The sequence below is a fragment of the Alligator sinensis genome, unplaced genomic scaffold (genome assembly GCF_000455745.1).
Source record: "Alligator sinensis unplaced genomic scaffold, ASM45574v1 scaffold1096_1, whole genome shotgun sequence".
NCBI classification, from domain to species: Eukaryota; Metazoa; Chordata; order Crocodylia; family Alligatoridae; genus Alligator; species Alligator sinensis.
In genome coordinates, this window is record NW_005842984.1 from 318,588 (window position 1) to 339,261 (window position 20,674).

The 20,674-nt window shown below is 43.8% G+C and overlaps 1 long non-coding RNA gene across 1 annotated transcript in view; it reads left to right on the forward strand.

Annotated features, from left to right (window-relative positions):
- Positions 1 to 20,587, forward strand: part of LOC112548180 — a 47,261-nt gene extending 26,674 nt beyond the window's left edge. Inside the window, exon 3 of the long non-coding RNA XR_003091985.1 lies at positions 20,530 to 20,587. This is a non-coding gene — a long non-coding RNA (uncharacterized LOC112548180). The remainder of the gene's footprint in view (positions 1 to 20,529) is intronic.
- The last annotated feature ends 87 nt before the right edge of the window (positions 20,588 to 20,674 follow it).

A 20,674-nucleotide genomic window follows, 5' to 3' on the forward strand; every position in this document is an offset into this window, starting at 1 on the left:
GTAAAAAATGCATAAACAGCAACCGTTCCCTACCAAAGGACTTTTATTGGAGATGCAGTCCACAGATCTGAGAGCTTTGATTTATTGGAGTTACGAGCAGTGTGAAAACACAGTCAGGCTTCTGGAACTACAGAGGTATTTAGATCACTCTGCTCACGTACATCAGAGTTATGAAAGGTGTAAAAAACTGATAGACTGTCAGTTGGAAGGCACAAGGGAGTGGGGGTAGGTGAAGGAGCTGTATGGATAAGCTTAGTACTTAATAAGTTTAAATAAGAATCCATTCTGATACATATTAAATAAGGTCTGACCAGCTCCTAGCAGCTTTTCATACTCTCCTTATATTTATTGCTTTCTAACAGGATTGAAAGTTTCCACTCCCCATATTAATGATTTAGGTCCAACATGGCCCATCAGAACCTTCCTGCTCTCATGATCGTTTTCTTTCTCTGCAATTGAATTCACTTTTGTTGAATTAATTAAGATGTCACTATTAAATCTAATACTTGTGTAAACTCCTTGCTTGTAAAAGGTGCTGACTTGATGGTTGCAATGACAAGATCATCTATCTAGCTATCGCATTGTTGAGATCACTCTACCCAGCCCCCAAATATAGACAGGCAACACATTTACTCTGGTATAATCACATTACACTTATATAAAAGTGGCAGACAGATGGCACCAAAATTGGAAGCTGAGATAACTTTGCCCAATCCAGTAGAGAATTACTCCTGAAAGAATCAGAGGAAAACTTCCTGGGTTTATCTTCATGTGCAATTAATGGAACTGACTAAACTCTGGTATACTTTGAGGTAGAAAAAACTAATCTGGATATCACCATCTACATGTGCATCTAAGCACAGTAATTTTCTCCACTGTTGGATAATATTTGTGTCTGATGGGACTATCCAACAGTGCAGTAAATTAGTCTACACAAGCCTAATTGCTGTGCATGCGTAAACAGTCACACTTTACTGTGCAGCATGTTAATCTACTGCACAGTAGAGTGCATGTCTAGCTGCACCCTACTAGTGTAAAGTACACTGGTTTAGGTTTCATCCTCATGGAACCTGAGTTCCTGAAGGCAAACAGGATATTATCTATCTCCCTACCTCTCAGCTGCAACATGCAGTAACAGCTGCCTACGATGTGAACTTTCCTGGATAGCTACACACCTGTTCATTCCTGATTGCAATGTCATTTACACTGCTATATAAAACCAATGTAAATGACATGAGGGTTTGTGTTCAGCTGTCCAGATCCTCAGTTTTTGAAGAAACTCCTTCTCTGTATCCAGTCCACCATAGACATCTACATTAAGAATGCAAGAAAGAATGCAACACATTAAAACAGCAAAGCTTTCACATGGTTTCAATACTGATGGGCCCATCTCCACATGCTATTAATGCACAGTAAGTGTACTGTGCATTAAAAAAGGAGAAGTGAATTGCTCCCAGGGAAAGGGTCTACATGTGCCCCAGCCTGGAATCAAATTTGCTCCCAACTGGAGCAGGTGAGATGAGGGAAATTCCTTCCCCTCTGTCCTGTTCTGCCCCATTGCAGCAGTCAGGAGGAGCTCCAGGCTCCCCTGGGTGCCAGGCCTGGGCTGGCAAGGGGCAAGGGGCTTGTACAAATCCTTACACAGAGAGGGACAGCTATTCTGGCAGCTGGGACTGCTGTGTCCCAGCTCTGGACTCAATCCCCACATGGCTGGGAGAGGTATCTCTGCTGGGACAAGCATTTCCACCAGGTGGGGATGCTGCCTGGCAGTCATATAGGGATCATGAGGGTCCCAATCTCCACCTGACTGGAATGCAGCAGTCCTGGCTGCTGGGACAGCTTTCCCTGCCACGCAGGGATCAGGACAGTCCTGATCCCCACGTGGTAGGGAGACAGCTGCACCTGCAGCCAGGACAGTTCCTACCACATGGGGCTTAGCCAGGCAGCAGTGGGCCCCCTGCTCTTGGCTGACTGAGAGCAAATTGCTCCTGGCCAGTATACACATGCACTACTGTGCAGTAGCTAATGCACAATTAATCTACTACCTGTATTTTCAGGTAGTAGATAACTGCACACTAGCCTATTTTACTGTGCAGTAGCTTGCACATATTTAAATAGTATTGCTTTACTGCACAGTAGATTAGTCTACTGCAAAGTAAAGGGTCTTGTGTAGACATACCCAGTGGGAAGTAGAATAAGGTCATACTACATGGATCAGCTTTTGGCTCTAATGCTTTTGGCTATATTTTGGACAGTCTGCTGGACAGTCTGTTGGTCAGTCTGTAGCAGGGGTGCCACAAACAGATTGGGCAGCCTCTGTGTGTGGCACACAACAGACTGTGGAGGGGACAAAGTGGTAGATAGGTTAAGGAGCAGAAAGCAGAGCACCAGCTCAGGCAGGGGTCACAGGGTAAGAAGCAGAAAACTAAGCAGTAGATAGAGCAAGGGAAAATGACTGGAGTAACACTTGGGGAGGGTGTGGAGGTAATTTGTTGCATGCCTAGCAAAAACATTGGCCCCATTAATCAAAAGAATCATATCCTGGTTTCATGTCCTGAGCCATATAGTTGCCCTAAAATTTATGTTTAGGCCTACATTATTCTCTGTATTTGTATAGTTAATTATCTAGAAAATATTTTGCTGTTTTCCACTCTGGGGCTGTTTGCAGGTAATTTTCCTCTGTATCCATCCACTGCAATTAACTTGAATAGAAATTTGTCCTTATTTGCTTTCATGCTGTGTTAGGGTGGCCATCATAGAGGACATTCCGGTTTAGTGATTTTTAGTGATTTTTCTCTTCAACAGAAAAATAGAGGACATAAAGGTGTCCGGTTTCGTATCAATAGAGGGCAGAGGACAACTGGGCTGTCCTCTATGATGGCCACCCTATACTGTGTACATATGAAGTGTGATATTTGAATTTTGTCCCCTTTCCCCTCTGCTAGTTCTACAAGCTAGTAAAGAAATTCACTTGCATTTGCTAAATGGTCATGAGTTCATCTATCTCTTTTGCAGTGATGCTGAAAGCTGCATCCCACAGAAGAAGCAAGTGTAAACTCATCATGCTCTGTTATGTCAGATGCTTAGATAGACTATGAATCTTACACAGTAGCAGTGACTTTAGAAGTGGGGAAAATATTAGTGTCAGCAAAGTGCCTCCTTCTATCAGTTTCCATCTTTTAAAAAAATAGATTTTTGGTAAATGTAATTTACTTTTCTGATGCTAATATTAGAAAGTCAGAGGAATGTGAAAATTCCCACTCATTTTCATGTGTTTTTACAGTAAGCAATTCATTACATTAATTTCAGTACCTGCATTTTCTGCTCTTCAGACTCTCTTTATAGTGAATTACCACAGCTATGTATGACTCCTGTGTAGCATTATTTACAGAAATAACAACATCACTAAAAGCCTCTTCCTTGATAACCCACTAGATTCAAATTACTCTCCCTATTGGAGAGCTCCCCTTTCATAGGATAATTTCTCAGCATTCCTTTCTAAGAGACAACCCTTTACATTTGGCAGAAGCAAGCAACTTCAGCCCTAAAGTTGAAGCTATCTCCTGACTGCTATATCTTACCAATAAATAGCTTAATTCTTTTTCTGTTTTTCATTTCTTTCTTACACATATTTTACTTTATGTTGCTTACCTGTCACATACCTATCCAGCTCCCACTGACTTCACCATCATGCATGTAACTAAAGGAGTATGGGATTTGACTAGTATATTACCCATGCAACCATGGTTGCCAGCTGTCCTTAAATTTACAGACAGTTCATAAAAACAAGAGCTAAACATGCTTATCCATAAAGCTGGTAAGACAAAAAAATTCATCTGTCCATAAAAAAAGTAAGAAACCATGAGCCTGACTGAAAATCTGTCATTGGAATGAGGTCATCTGAGGGGTGGGCAATTATTTGGGCTGGAGAGTTTTAGTGAGCTGTTGAGGGCTGAGGGGAGAGGGTACTGACCTGGCTTTGGCCCCCCAATCATGGCTGTTTACACCACCCAGAGCAGTGGGGGTGATGGGAAGGAAATGCCAATTGATCCTATCTTGGATCAGTGGAGACTGGTCTGGGACCCCCATGGGCAGAGGATGCTCGGGTGGGTGGATGGGACGGGGACAGGTTGGCAGGGCTGGGGTTGGAGCCAGGGCCAGGATCATAGGGTGGTGAAATACAGGGCCTGTGCCTGCAGAAGTGGTGCCCATCACAGGGATGTGTGGGGAGTGGATCACGGCTCTGCCCTGGGCCCCAGCCCTGTGCTATCACCACCCTGTGATCCCACCCCTTACTGTGCATCTCACTCCTGGGTGCTGCTTTCCACCTGCACACAGCCCCATCCCATCTTCCCAGATGAGCACCCATTGGGGTCCCAGGATGTTCTCCATGGAGACCCCACCTTCCTGCCCACTTGCTTTGTCAGGCATCCCTGACAGTGGGTGCAGGATGGACAGGCCAGGGTGCCCAGGCAGTGAGGCTGGGTTTGGTAGCAGGGACACTGGCCATGCCAGCCGGGGTACGAGGGCAAGAGTGAGCTACCAGTGCAGGGGCTGCCAGGAAGCTGAGTCTCGCTGCTGTGTCACCCCTGCCCTTCTGATGCACCACCCAGACCCATGGGCTACAGCTTCTGGTTTGCCCAAGAACTGTGCAAGCGGCAGGGGGAGGGGCTGTACACTATACTAGGTGACACCTTTATTCCCATAGGTGGTGGGACCAGCCACACATGCCATGGCCTGGACTTCCCCCTGCACTTGGACTGGGCACACCTGAGGGTCTTGCCATGGGCCAAATAGAATCCTTTGGCAGTCCAGATCTGACCCATGGGCCATATTTTGCCCACCCCTGAGCAGGAGCACAGCAGCCTTCAGGGCTGTCAAGACTTTGAAGCCCACTAGAGCCTTCAGAGTTCTTTCCCTCCCACCCAACCATGGGTTGTTACTGCATCTGTCTGTGCTGCCTATAATGGCTACTTGCCTCAAAGGTAGATGAGGCTGCACAGCACATGGCTGTCTGATACACCAGGTAGGACAGGGAGGGGAACAGTGCAGCTCGGATGTCGCTGCATGACTCCAAGGGGGTTATTTGGTACTGCTAATTAGTACTGAAGTGGTTGACAATGTTGATGTTTCAAATAGAAGGATTCTGGGGATGGTTAAAAATAGTTCTTAGTTAAAATAACCAAGGGTTCTAGTTTTTTGTATTTCTTAGTTGTGTGCATTTTTTGTACTTTGAATTTCCTTGATGTAAGCCTGCTTACATTACATAGATTCAGCTATGATTATGTTCTGCTATGTGTAACAGGGCGAAGACAGCCCTGTTCCTTTGATGTTACTAAGTTGCAAGTAGTCAGGTCAGGGACAAGGCAAAGTTAATTGCTTAATAAACACAGTTGGGAAGGGGATTGCACCTGGCATGAATATTAATGGATTAGGAGCCAGCAGCTACTTAAGTCCACATCAAGGGGTGTTCCTTTGTCCCCTGAGGTACAGCATGGAACGATTCAACAGGGATGCCAGGAGTGGCAGACCCAGCGCTGGAGCAGCTTGCAGATAAGATCGGCCAACTGGGTGTAGGTAGCCATGGTGACTGGTGAAGTAAGGAGGTGAGGAAAAGAGGAAAAACCTACTGGCTGAGAGAAGGTCCCATGGAGAAAGGACCTGCTCATACCGCAGGAAAGAGAAAAGAGAGTGGGACTGGAGTGGAGCTGACTGACTTGTGGGAGTGGGCTGCACAGTGGTGGAGAAAAGGGAGACCACAAACTGTGAGGATAGCCAGGGTGCTCCACAACCTGTGGGGAAGTTACTAATAAACCAATTTTCTTTTATCCTGCTTCTGGGGTAATTTACTACACCCTCTCTCTTTGGGGAATTAACTTCTTATTCTTCTATCATTCCAAAGCGTGGCAGGCAAGTCCCAGGGAGAAAGATTTTGTTATTCACCCCCACCCGGCCACACTCTGGTAACTGTGTATTTCTTCTTTGCATGCCCTCAGTACTATACAAATTTGGAGGTTTGGGAGCTACTACTGCTGGCTTTACTGTTTATGAGCCTAGGTCTTAGTGTTTGGGGGTTATTTTTCTTTACTGTAGAAAGTAAAACCTACAGATGGCAGCCCTGGGCAAATAACAATTGACAGGGTTAGGTAGTAGCTCCCTTGGGTTGGTTTGTTAGTGACTGAGAATTTTAACTGTTTGGGATTCACTTAATGTTTAATGGACATAGCTTTCTCTAAGATGGGATATTCATCCCTTTTCCCCTAGTAATTAACGGTGTTTTAATGGAATGTTGCTTGTGAGTGCAGATTTTTTTTGCTTTAGAACACCGTGGTAAAATTTATTTTCCCAATTTCTTAGGTGGTGACTCGAGCCAGATTAAGAAAGATGGTTTTAACCCCCTAAATTTTGAACCTGGTCCTTGTTATTACCATCCAGGGCCTAGTAGAAGGATTACATTTACATTGTGTAAGACACATGTTAGTAAAAAAAAAGTTTGTCAGTAAAAAGTGTTCAGATTGTCAGTCAAAAAAAAAATCTCTGTTGGCAACTCAGCACAGACTGGTCCTTAAAACAAGTACCAATCCTATTTGTTGTAAGCTAGGATATACATTGTAAATCATTGACATAAACTGCCATTACAGTGCATTTGAACAAGCCATGAACTCAGTGACAGCCCCTCTGCTCATCGTTCTGATGTAGAACTAGTATGACACCTTTTGAAACAGCAACTCCAAACTCCTAGGACGGGGGCTTCTGCCTGAGAGAACTGGGAGAAAGCCACACATATGCCACAGAAAGTTTAACCTTGAACTTGATGTGAGGAGAGACTGCTTTCTGTGATCATCCATTACAGCAGATGGCAGATCATACAACAGTTTCATATCAAACAAAAATTCTAGTGCTCCCTCAAGAAAAAGGCTGTTCCAAGGGCTAGGGGGTTCACCTACTACACAAAAAAATGTGGGATCAATTCCCAGCCATGCAGCATTCTTGCCTAACCTCATTTCCTCATCTGCAAAATGGGGATAATATTTCACTATCTCTTAGAGGTATTGTGAGATCTAAGGTGCTTGGGTACTATGGTAACAGGGGCCAAATAAGATATCTTCTGTTGTTTCAGATATAAACATGAATTATTCACTATAGCAACCCCTCTATCGTTTGATTGACTACTACATTTATTTTTTCACTGGCTCCAACATTTTTGTTTTCCACCTGCTATAAAATTTTGCATCAGAATTGCATAGGTGTTTTGCAGAAATCATCAAAGGAAAGATCTGATGCTTCTTCAGCAGATTTATAAGAAGGCTTATGGAACCTGCGGAAGAGGGATGTGAAGGCAGCTCGGATTTTTGCGGAAAGATTGTTAACTGGATTTTACAACAATCAGTAGCAACTGGCAAACATTGAATTTTGCATCACTCAAGCACAGAGTGAGCCCCCAACTGAAATAACAGATAATTTACTCTTCCCTTAGGCCCCTTGTTTCAAGCTATCTTCAGACAGACAATACCTTCATTGCATCGCTTCTCCAGACATTTCAGTTTTTTCTTTGCAAACCATCAGCCTAGACTCTTAAGGCCAGAAATTGAAGAGAATTATGCCTGCCAGTTAATACTATATCAATGCAGCTCTACTGATTGACACCAGCTGAGAGTCTAGTCTGTAATAAAACAGAAAGTTTCAATAACATCTTTCTGTGGCAAAGGTGGTTTCTGCTATAAATCACATGGTTGCAGACTTAGTGTACATGATGCTCCAAGGAGCATAGACAGAACTTTCCATACATCAGAGTTTTAGCTACACTGGATGGGTTGGGAAGAAACGTCTTCAGAAGAATTATGTAATACAATTGAGGCTTGTTTGCAGCCACATCTAGGAAGAGCAATAACCTCTTAACAGCAAGATTTCCCTTGGGAATATTTTTCCACCTCACGTATTCAGATGACACTCTATAAAAGCAACAGCCACTTGGGAGCAACACAACACCAAGCACTGGCTTGTTATTAACAGGAATCAACTGCATAGATTAACGCTAAAGATGTCAAAGGAACTATATTTTAGCAACACAGTAGCTATCCCAGCAACTGTGTGCCAACCTGCCAGCCTTAGAACATCCTCACTCAACACTACTGCAGCTTGTGCATATGCAAAATGTGACCGTGTAGTTAATAAGCCTTTAGCTGCTTTGTAAGGCCTTCGATGAATACTGGGGTCATCCTAAACCAGTTGCAATAAAAATCAGAGTGGATCCCCACCTGCAACATCCATATGTGCATGTTTGCTGTACCAGGGCCTGGCAGCTCACTGGAGACCTTGTTTAGCCACATCTGTAAATAATGCAAAGATCTAAAAGCGGTTAAGAATTTACACCAGCTTAGATATGACACCTTCCCTCCCCTCCTCCACCCCCCCAAGATTAAGTGGGCTACTTGCAGATATAAACAACTCACTGACTTCAAAGCTTCCTGTCTTAGTTAAAAAGAAACAAATTGCTTCCCTAGTGAATACTCTCAAGGGAGTAATGCAGGATAAAAATGTAATATTTGCATTAATTTAGCTTTAAACAAACCTGAAGAGATTCCATTTTAAAAATATATTTTCACATTATTTAAATAGGCTTGTTTTAAAAGTCAGTAATATGTTTGCATAGGGGATACTTTGCATTTTGTACTTATTCTTGGTAGGTGATTTTTTTTATTATTAAAAGAGATGTCAAAATGAAAGCAATTGAGGATTACGAAGGGTTTAGAAAGGATTTCTCTCTGAGGCCACTTCGCCCAGATTTTCAGTAACACTACTTTTCTCAGTTCTGGGACATTTAATGGTATTGAAAATCTTTGATTGACAGGCCAGGTCTTCGTAAACAGCGTTTATCAGAATCATATCAACATCTGACTATTCGACTGCACTTTTGACAGGTAGATATCAATGGGGCAGTATCATTATCCTTGTTTTGCACATGGCAAAACCAAGGCACAGAGAGGTGATGCCCAAGTTCACTCTGCAGAGCTGGGAATCAAACCCAAGTCTCTGAGACCTTAGCCCAGTGATTTCTTCAACTCTGCAAACCCTCCCAAAAGGGTATCAATGTTTCTTACTTATGTATAGGAGCATCCAGAGTACAATGAGCACTTTGCAGTATTCCGTGGGACACTGTGCTTGTGCCAAGGAGCACTCAGCCAATTCATGGAATTGACCACAGGTAAGTTTTGAGGCCAGGCAAGGGCTAAAGGCAGATGGGTGAGGTTGGGAGAAAGGGGAACAACACTAGACAGTGTATATATATGTCACCTTGATTTTTTTACAAGTAGCATTTTGATGGTGGTAGGGGGGTCTTTTAAGAAGCATTTAAAGAATGATGTCATAGGACCTTAGAGGGATGAGCTCAAGGAGGTGATTTCATCCATAAGAAGAGGGAAGCTGGAAGAAGACAGAGGTAGATGCACACAAAAAGAGCACACAAGGCTGGGATTACTGCTGGGACAGGGAGGATGAGAAACAGCACCCAGCTTAACTGGTTAGATAAATGGGGGGGGGATGCAGTTATATACAGCTATGAACACGAATAAAAAGGTTATATGAGATGCAATCTAAAACGTAATTTGAAAAGCAATATATTCCTACCCCTAATGGTGTTAATAAGTGTCAAGGCAGCAATCAGTGAAGTATCAGGTCCAACAGTGGTGCCAAACAGGCACTCTCAGAGTCAACCAAAGTGCAGTCAAACTCTTCATGAAATAAAGCAGAAGTTAACCCTTAAGGATGAGGACCTATAGCAAATCAAAGCTAAGCTGGGTAGCTAAGGGATTTCTCTGGTTTTGAACACAAGGGCTAGAAAATCCTTTGGAGATGAGTGGTGAGGGAAAAAGCCTGGAGAAGTTGTGAGTATGATCCTAACTGGAAGCAGTGATAACTTTCTGGGCTCAGAGAGTGGCAGACTGTGGATTTCTGAACAAGAGAAGTGCTTGCTTTTATTCCTTTTATTCTTGCACTCAGGTAAACAGGACTCACTTGAGTCAAGGAGCCAAAAACCTCCTACCAGTTAGGACGAGAGACTTCTTCACCAGATTACCATCCTGAAAAGATGGTGATTATGTCCTGGTTTGAAGTGTGGCATTAACCAGATTGCTAACACTTATCCTTATTGAACAGCCATATGGACTGGCATACACTAGCAGCTGCATTCAGTGCTAGCCCATCAGTTTCTTCCAGGCCGTTGTGAGAAACTAGTTAACAGATTGACTCATGCTGAATTGTCTGGCTACAGCATTTATTCAAAGATGCTGTTAATGCATATAGTACACATTCTGCATATAGCATTATATTCAAAAGCAGGGGCTTTGCAACTGATTATTGCGCCGTGTTAAAAAAAATTACCACTGTGATTACTAGGTAAAAGCCCTGAGATCTTTCTTGGCTTTAAGATTTAATGTTTAGCCACTTTGATTCCTACCATGTGCAAATGTTTCCAGTATTAACTGGGGAAGAGTGGGCTGGGAATTGGAAGCATGGCTTCAATTTAACTGGGCTATTTGGGGTTAGTACAAAGTGACAGACCAGCAGGAAGCAGTTAAAAGCTTTCCATCAGCAATCGAAGACCTGCAATCTAGAGTCTTTCCTCCAATCAAGTCTGGTATTGACAAGCAACTAGTTCTGATAAAGACCTCTGAAAGACTTCTCTTTCTGGCCTTCAGGGGCAATTTGTTTCTCTAACTAGGGTGTCTTAGCAGGAGTTCAGGGAAAATGCATGCAACTTGCACAATCACTTGAGCAGCATGACAAACAGCAGACATCTCGCTTCTTAGCTCCCCTGCTCCCCCACCCCTTACATGGCCAAATCGTCTGTCTGTATTTTTTTAAGTACCCTTATCTGGTTTTGGACACATGGTATTGCTTTCTCCATACATCTACTTGACTAACTATATTGACTTACAGAAAGTAGAGATGGAATAGGACTATTAATTCAGCACTATGCCCTTCACCCCTCCCCCATGCATGCTTGCTCACTAAAGTATAATTTTCTGCTAAGTTTTTTTTTTCTTTTTGTCCTGTAAATATTATTTATGAATCCTGTTTCCCAGATCGAGTTGTGGTCACATCAGTATTTCATTTCAAGCTTCAGTTCAATTAGCCTGATTTTAAAATGTTTAAAATTATAGGCTTCAGACACACTGCTGCTCACATAGGGATCCCTTAATACCTTCTGTATCCTTAACCAACAAAACAACACTTTGGATGCCTGAATATCAGATCATGCTTTTCTTTCAGAGGAAGGTGCTAAGTATTTGTAGTTAACTGTTGTGGTACCATATTAATATAAATTCATGTTCAAATGAGGATTATACATTTGGATGAAATGCAGCATGCATGGCTGATGAGAGAGAGCTAAGGATAAAAAAGCCATGATCCTAACAATAGCCTCTCAGCTGATTTTATTTAATATGCCAAAATCTGCTTTTCAAGCAGTCCTTTTCAGACTCCAGGGTGTGCCATATTACAATATGCTAGAGTTAATGACATTGGTGTTCAGAGCAATTGCACAGGTCAACACAGCAAGTGAGAGGCAGCAGCCAGCACTCCCCAGGTATCTGCCTCCGATATCTGCTGCTAGGCAAGGATGAGAACTACAGATGCAGCATGTGTTAATGTTACCTCTTTCAGTATGCAGGGGGTATGTGAATGATATTTCTTCTTGGCTGGTAGAAGCAGAACAGGAGCCAGCATGGTGCTTGGGTTTGGGACTGTTGAAACCATTTACTCAAAATTTGCCACTGCATAACATGACAGTGGTCTTGAAGGTTGCACAAATCCAGGTGCTGGCCTCCTCATTGGCAGCGGGCAAAGGGTGGCCTGGCATAGAAGACAACTAACTGCCCAGCATCTCCCCCAACCCCCTAAAAGATATAGAGCTAATCTTCAAGAATGAATTGTTAAGCCCTGTAAAGGAAAAGACATGCATGCAAATAATTCCTACCAGTTCTTGAGTCACTATATCTACACTACTACTCTGGTGCATCCATGAAGGGATGCTCCTTAGCATAATCTGTCCATCCACTCCTACTCACCCATACTAAAGCTAAAAAAGTGGCCATGAAGCAGCTCTAGGGACCTCTACAGTGGTAACTCTCCAGCACACTGGAAACTGGACCTGGGCATGCACTTTGAGGGACATGCTCTCAGAACATCTTCACTGCTGCATTTGGCATCTGCCAGAAAAGTTGGTGGACATTGTGCGCTGGAATTATCCCTCCCCAGACATGCCAGGGGCCTGGTGCAGGTATATCCTGGAGGTATGTGTCTGGCGTCTTACAGCAGGATGCAGATACTGAAGCTCTAAAATCCCATTCTGTGCGGTAGCAAAATTATGCCCATCTCTGTGAAGGAGTGGGTATTGTTTGTTGGACTTACAGTAAAAACCACCTCTGAGTAGTGGAGGACAGGAAGCAGTTTCCCATTGTTGAAGGTCTGAAAGGGAGGAAGGGAAAATCTCATATGCCTTCTGCAGCTGTGAGATTTCCCCTCAATCTCATCTCCCAAGGCCCTTATTCATTACTCATCATCAACCTCACTGATTCTGTTTGGAGAAAGGTGGATCTCAGTGATCTACCAGCGGCAGCCTAAAAAATTCATCTGCGGGCTTCTTTAAAATAATTTTTCCAGTGGAGTCAGCCCACCAGAGAACAACTCTGCCTTGCATTTGGGCATGGAGGAAGAGGGATATGCTCAGTGATTCTCTGTCCTACGTGATTTCTGTAACTGTATTTGCTATCCACTGGAAGCAAGAGAGAGAGGGAGGCCCTGCTTTTGAGGCTAAAACAATCTCTACAGCAGCACAGCCCGGGAAGGTGTTGGTACCTCAAGCACCAGTGACTTCTTCGGCCCCATTTAAGAAGCAGTCATGCGTTTGTATTCTTAGCTTAGGTCAGGTGATTGGCCTCCTGCAATACCCACCAAAGCTCCTCTGAAGTCAGTTTATTTTCTGTAGCTAACAAGCATTGTTGTTTCTGGTAGGATACCTTTCCTCTTATTTCTTAGTCTCCTCTGCTCTCTGGGGCTCTGACCTTCACTTCTCTGTTCTCCACAATGCTCTACCTAAGGACTAATGGTGTCTGACATAAATAAGGCTGCTAGCGTTCCCCGACAGGAAAGCACACCACGTAGCTGTAGGAAGGGGAAGACGTAAGGAAGGGAAAATATCACTTGTTAGCCCAGGATTGCAGGCTTCTGGCACCATCCTGTTGCCTGAAATGAACCTCTGTGCCATATCCACGGCAGCAAATTTAACTTCTACTGTGCAGCATCCAGCATCTTGATGAGCAAGACTGAATTTCAACCCCTAGAACACAGCTCCTCCTTTTTCTCCTTTACATGCACTTTATTTTAACCAGTCTGCAGTACAGGTTTATCAAACTTGGTATGAAGCAGTACCTTCCAGGCCACAGCAATGTGGGCTAAGATTTATCTTGGCAGTAATCTATTCTTTTTGCATTGCTAAGTCTCCAAAACAGGGAGGTAGAAAGAAGGACCTTGGTCCTGCAAAGCTTACACAGGTGTTTCACTATGAGTCACCCAGGTAAACACATCAAAATTGGAGTAATGCCAAAAAAATCAACATTGTGATTACTAGGTAAAAGCCTTGAGATCTTTCTTGGCTTTAAGATTTAATGTTTAACCACTTTGATTCCTACCATGTGCAAATGTTTCCAGTATTAACTGGGGAAGAGTGGGCTGGGAATTGGAAGCATGGCATTAATTTAACTGGGCTATTTGGGGTTAGTACAAAGTGACAGACCAGCAGGAAGCAATGAACAAGTATTGCAGGATCTGTGCAAGTTTTTATAGGGATAAACTGTTAGCCCCAGATAGTGCAGTAATGTGGGGTCAGTCAAGGGATCAGCTCCTCAAGTGATGCATTACTCCACAGTCCCAGTGGAGCTATAGATTTTTTTCCCCACACCTGCTGAGGATCTAGCTTCATGGCATTACAGGTGCAAATCGAGCACTGTTGCCTCTTCGGAATAAATGGCAAGGATCCTACATGCCAATTCAGGCTGGCACCTGTGAAAGCAATAGGGCAAGTAATCCATAGCATCCTATGTGATCTGCTGGAGATTGTCCTTGCCTGAGGAAATCACTCCTCCATCTCATTTCCATGGCAAAAGAAATGTAAAAGAGCTCTGTAGGAGATAAGTGCCCTATCCAGCTGGTACAGGAAAATCCTGAAGGAACCCTGGAGAAAAGCCATCCTAGCATTTTTGATGGATGCAAAGCTGCAGAAGTTTATTTTGTTTCTTTTTGCTGACAAAAAAGAAACACTGAAAAGGCTGCAATGGGTGTCTCTGTCTCAGAAATCTGCCAGGTTGATCTTCTCTGCCAGATGCTGTGACCTGGGAACACAAGCCTGCCTCACTATGTTTTCACCAGTGCTGCTTTTCAGGACTTCCTCTCCAGTTTTCGTAACATTCATCCTGTCTTATGGTTGAGCCAATATTTGCATCATAGCTGATATTAACTATGGGGTGATGCCCAAGACAACACAATAAGAGGTATCCTCCTTCTCCACCACCTTAAAGGAACAAAATCTTATCCATTGTACTTCCTTGTGGTTTCACTGCCTAAGAAAACCAATTTTAAAAGGCAGTCAAGGTTGTTTTTGAAATAGTGACTCTCCCAGAGTGGCACTTACTACAGCTGTAAACTTTAAAGTTAGATCTAGGAAATTGCATTTGCAGTGTCTGTTAAAACATAAGCGCAGCAGCACCAGAAATGTAGGATCCCCTGAAGACCAATCACACTCCTAGTGTCTATAGCAAACAATTAGAAAGTTAATGCTAAAATGCTGTCATTAAAGGCTTGATATAAATACATTCCTGACGCTCTCCACAAACTCAGCAGACTTCAGGAAGTTCTTTTAAAATAATAGAACCTTAGAGCCATGTACCTAATGCCTTTCAATACATTTCCTTTGCTTTGAACAGCACTTTTGAGCATTACAGAGGTGCAATTCAAGTGTACCCTCTAATGTGAAAAACACTATATCTATACTGTACCTGAGTGCTATGAATAGCAACCACAGCTTGTAAAAATGTACACAAACTTGTGGGCAAATGCTTAGCATTTTGCCTGCATATTAATGGTTTAGGATAAAATATTTCCTGTTAATGCTTGAATTGTTTGCTAGATGGTCTGCTTGGCTGGGGAGAAGGTTTTCTATTATATACTAGAAGGATATTGACCATGGATGGACTGTTTAAGATCATCTATTTATAATGGGATGATAAAATTTAATTTCCCTTCCTTGACCAATGTCCTGTTTTGGGAATTAATTATTTTTAACTGAAATTCTGGCCCCACAGAAGAAAACTAGTGACTTCAAGTGGGCCAAGATTTAACTTCGTGTTTATAGGGGAAAGTCTGGGGGAACATTTTTGCTGCCATTAGTAAATTAAGTGCCTTTGACATAATTCTGTCTCCAAAGCAGGTGGAAAATTGGTAGCACCAAAGCAAGCCATTCTTTTGCACTGTTTCTCAGTAATGAACCTCAAAGGTGAAGAAGGGAACATATTCTCTATGCTCATTTATTTCAGTTCTTAGTCATCTCAATAAAGGCTGAAGCTGGCTGGCAGTGATTGTTCTGGTTTTTGATGAAGATAGTACATCCAGTTAGAACTGGCCTGGGTTTGTTAGTAGTTGATAACACAAAAATCATATATATGTATCAAAATGCTGATGTGATTAGTAGGAGTGTGCAAAGCTTTGGTCCATGATTTATTTTTGTAGAAGATTCAGCCTGATTCAGAGGCCGAATCACTGAATCTGAATTGAATCGGGAGAAGAAAAAAACCTCCGAATCAATTCGGAGGCTCCAAGTCAATTCAGAAAAGATTTGGAAATTTGGAAGGCAGTCTTTCAGGGGAACAGAAACTGAGAAGGGGGGTGGGGAAAGACCAGTAGCTGGTCTGTAGCTAGCCAGTGACTGTGATCTTTCCCCAAATCCCCTTCTAATCACAGTGCTCTGGCAGAGGGACATAGAAACAGCATATAAGCCTCTGTCTGCAGGCTTTCTGTGCCTTTTGTGAGCTGTTTCTGCCTGAGCAAGTGTCTGAAAGGTACTGGACTGACTTGGTTTCCTACCTAGCCAGTATCCTACTACTTTCTGTTCTTGGAAAGGATTGGATATAGCTTACTAACTAGAATCCCTCTACTTATCCCTATCCAATCCATTTCTTTCCATTTATATTTGTTCTTGTTTTTGTTTTTATCCCCCCCCCCAAACACTTTTTACAAAGAAAGCTGTTTTCCCTGGCAGTGTGATCCATCACTGTGCAGGGAAGCACAATCATTAACACACACAAACATGCACACACACACATCATAGAAGAAGTCAAATATTATTATGACACAGAAGAAGTCAGACAGTCATAGAAGAAGAGATTATATATAGCTATTAATATTATTAGTTATAGTTACATACAGACTAAAGACAACACAGAAGAAGTCAGATAGAGATTCAGATTAACACAACACAGAACTCATAGAGTCATAGAAGAAGAGATATTTTAGTTATACACACAATAGTAAACAACACAGAAGAAGTCAGACAGTCATACATCAGAGAAGAAGACGATGACATATATTATTAGTTACACACACAGGCACATTTTCCAGCACAGGAAAGAGTAATATGAAGCATGCTAGAAAGGCAGGTGCCAGGTCTGCTGGCAGGGGAGGTAGAGGAGCTAGATGGAGAGCTAGAGCTACAAGTGCCACCCCCCTCCAAACATAGATGCATCCTCTTTCCTAGCAGCCATGAAGCTTCTGTTGCCAGTGGAAGCAAGGGGGTAGGAGCAGTACATGTCTCTGCACCTGCACCACCTCCCCTAACTCCAGAAATAGGCACCAGCAGCAGAATGACAGTCTCTTCCACCCCAATTTCATCTTCCAGCATGAGCCTTCCACTGCAAGAGGAGGAGCTGGATCTGGAACCAGGGGACCCAAGTGCCCTAGCTAAAGAAATTCTGGGGACCGAGGAGAAATCTGAGTTTGTGCTCCACACCCCTCAAATTTCCCCTAGACCCAGGTCTCCTAGTCAGGAAGGCACCTCAAAAGAGGTTGTGGAGGCCAGTGGCTCAGCTGAGTCAGCTCCTACTGTTGTTGTGCCTCTGCCTGCTGGGGAGGGGGATAAGGCAGGATCCCCACCCTCAACCCAGAAGCAGGGAAGTAACGTAGTGCAGGATCATTTTGAGGTGACAGATGATCCCAAGTATGCTATCTGCCGAAGGCAGATCAGCCGGGGCAAGGAGGCGAAACACTTCACCATCACAGCAAGGCTGCTGCATCTCAGGAGGCAGCACCCCCTTGCTCTTGTTCCTCCTTAGCCTGGCACCAGTGGGAGCATGCCCAAAGGGAAGGCCCCCACTTGCTCCAAAACCCCTGTCCCCACAAAGCAGAGGCAGGCCACCCTGGAGCAGTGGAGGAAAGCTGCAGACAAAGGGGGGGCATTGCAAGGGCGAGCAAGGTCACCCAGAGCAGTGGTTCTCAACCTTTGGTACCTTACGTACCCCTTGCCAATTGACTCAGCAAAAGCAAAACCAGAAGTCCCACTGTGGCACTTCTGGTTTTGCCACCATGAGCCGAGTTCCACTTTTTCCACCGTGGCCCAGGGCAAAGCAGCCTGAGTATCCCCCAGCACATTGATGCTGGGGAGTGAAAGCCCCGGCGCATTGGACACGGTGGGAGGGCCGGTGGCCAGAACTTCCAGCCTGAACAGGCAAAGACCAAAATGCAACACCCGCGTACCCCTTGCCCATATCTCGCATACCCCCAGGTATACACATACCATGGGTTGAGAAACACCAACCCAAAGCACTGGGGAGATGTTTGCTCTGGATGGCCAGCTCTTCTCCTTAGTTGAGCGGCCAGGGTTCAGGCAGCCCATGGAGCTTGTGGCTCCATCCTATCGAGTACCTGCATGCACCACCTTTAGCAGGACGGTAGTGCCCCCCCTGTATGAGGCATGCAGGGAGTATTTGAGGGAGGAGCTGCGCAAGGCAGTGCCGCAGGTAGCCTTGCACTTCACCTACGACATTTGGAGCAGCTGGGGTGGAGATCATGCCTACCTGTCCCTCAGAGGGCACTGGTGCAATGTCAGGCTGTTGGTGGGCTGTCCTTCAAGCCACGGTGATGGGTGAAGTGAAATTCATAGGCTCCGCTGTGAAAGGGTTTGTAAGTTACCTCTCAGGATCAGGCCTGAGAGACTGGAGACAAGAGTGTTTTTGTGGTGAGGAATGTGACCCCACAGGTAGCTGGGTTTTGCCGTCTTTGATAGATTCTGGTGTGCAGTTTGTGGGAATACTGGAGCTATGTTGGCAGGTTTTGTGTTTTGAGCTTCTGAAGTTGGCTTCTGGTGATGAGGTTAGCAAGGTTCGGTGCTTGGTTGAATTTACAAACTACTTTTCAGAGCTGGGCCTATGAACTTCACTTCATTAGCCTCCTAGGTACAGAAAGTCAGGGACTCAATATTGACATCAGATTTATGACACACTACAACCTGCCGGACGTCTGACTCCCCAGGTACCTCTCCACTTTTATCTGCTACATATCCCTTCCCTTCCCCACCCCAGCCTATCCCTCATCCCGTGACATCTCCATTTCCATTTTCACTGACTGGCTTTCATCCTCTGGCTTCTTTACTATCCCTTCCATCCAGGAACAGCACACACATGTGCATGTGCATGCACGCACGCACGCACGCACACACACACACATCCCCCCCCTCTGCAGGTGCTTCCTCAGCCTGATGAAGGGTTTTTCACCTGAAAGCTTGCCAAGATATACTTTTCTAACTAGTCAGTCGGTCTACTAAAAGAAAACAGATTGACCCAAAGGACCTTGTCTACCAGTGCCATGTCTTTAGATCAATACCCCTAGCACCTGTCCCCGGTCAGCTGACTGGAAGGACACAGGGCCCTGGGCACATCTAAGCACCAAGGCTGGGGCTGACAGGGAGAGCTCTCTGGCAGCTGCTGGAGAAGAAGCTTCTGCAGGAAAGGAAAGAAAGGCTCTAGTCTGAGACCATTTGGCTGCTTGAAATGCTGCTGGTGTTACTGTGCTGTAGTGCACTGTTTATTACCTGTTGTTATTTAAAGTGGTGGACTGAACTGAGGCTGTAGGGGAGGAGGAGACCTCATTCGGGCACACTGCCATATCATGTAGAGGCCCCAGCACCAGTGAGGGTGCGCCTTAACACACACACGCTGTCACCCATGTCACGAGTTTTGCTTGTCAGCAGCTTGAGGTGGTTTCAAAAAAAAAAAACCCAAAAAAACAAAAAAACAAAAAAAACAAACCAACCCTGCACCTATCTCTTTGAAACTTGGCAGGCCTCATGCCCTCAGGAGAGGCTACCATTCCTGCAATCTGTATGCAAATCAGTCAAAAAAAATTTATAGGTATTTAAGTGATTCCGCATAAAATCTATGGTCGAATCTCCGAATCTGTCTGAACTGGGGCCAAATCTTCCAAAGCTGATTCAACCGAATCAATTCAAGACACTTATCTGAATCTCCAAATCAAATTGCTGTCCTCCGAATCTGCCAAATCCAAATTGAATACTTACCTATTTGCACAGGCCTAGTGGTTAGCATAGAACAAGGCCTCAGTAGTCAGCTTTCAAAGCTAATGTAATGCCCTGGAAATGCTTGGAGAAGGACAGGTTTTATGTAATTCAGGTTATGATGCCTAGTGTGTGGTTTGGTAGTTTTTTTCAGTGTGCACATGGTATGTAGACTAACAGCAAGTAATTGTTTTTTTCTAAAATCATCACAACTGTCACTAGTTTGATGTCTCTGAATGTCTGGAATTGACTTAAATTTGCATTTAGGATCAAGTTGGGACAGAAGGTTCTTTTTTCCATTCCATTGAGCAGGTCACTTTGAACCTTTCTGGATTGAATTTGGAGTACTTCCCAACTCTTCTGCTAGATCACTCACTATGGAATCTAAAACCCACAGATGACAAACTGAGGACAGGAAGGGAAAACTTATCTTCATAGTTCTTAAAGAGAAAATTGCCAAAGATTAATCAGAGACTCAACTCAGTAAGAGAAAAAAAAGATGGCTATATGAGAGGATGGAGAGTCAGACTACTCAGCGAGGTAGAGATGTAATTAGTTGGATACATGTCTTTAAAAATTTCAGCCGGGAGCTGCCTCTTTCCAAACACCTTCCACCATGCATATTTCTACCTTCTCTCTGTGCTTTGTTGCAGTATATTAAGAATTGCAAGCAATGGTCCTTCCAATCCAAACTGCTTGTTAGAATAAACAGAATGATCCCCTCCTGCCTTCACCTCCACAAGCTCAATAACATTAATAGAAAAATTTAAAAATATTAAACTGCTGGTAGACAAAGCTTTTCATAAAGCATATAAATGCATTCATTCACTCCATCTCAGTAGCTCAGTCATCAACCTTTTAACAATGCAACTGATTAACATATTCATTGTTCTTCCTTGCTTTTGCCTCAGACTTCTACCTCTTTTGGGATCAAAACATCTGTGAATACTTATGCTCAACAAATGCTCCCACACAATTGCCTAGAACAATGGAAAATGCTCAGAAGGATAGCCGATGTAAGATATTTTTCTATGTCTTCTACAAATGCTACCAAAG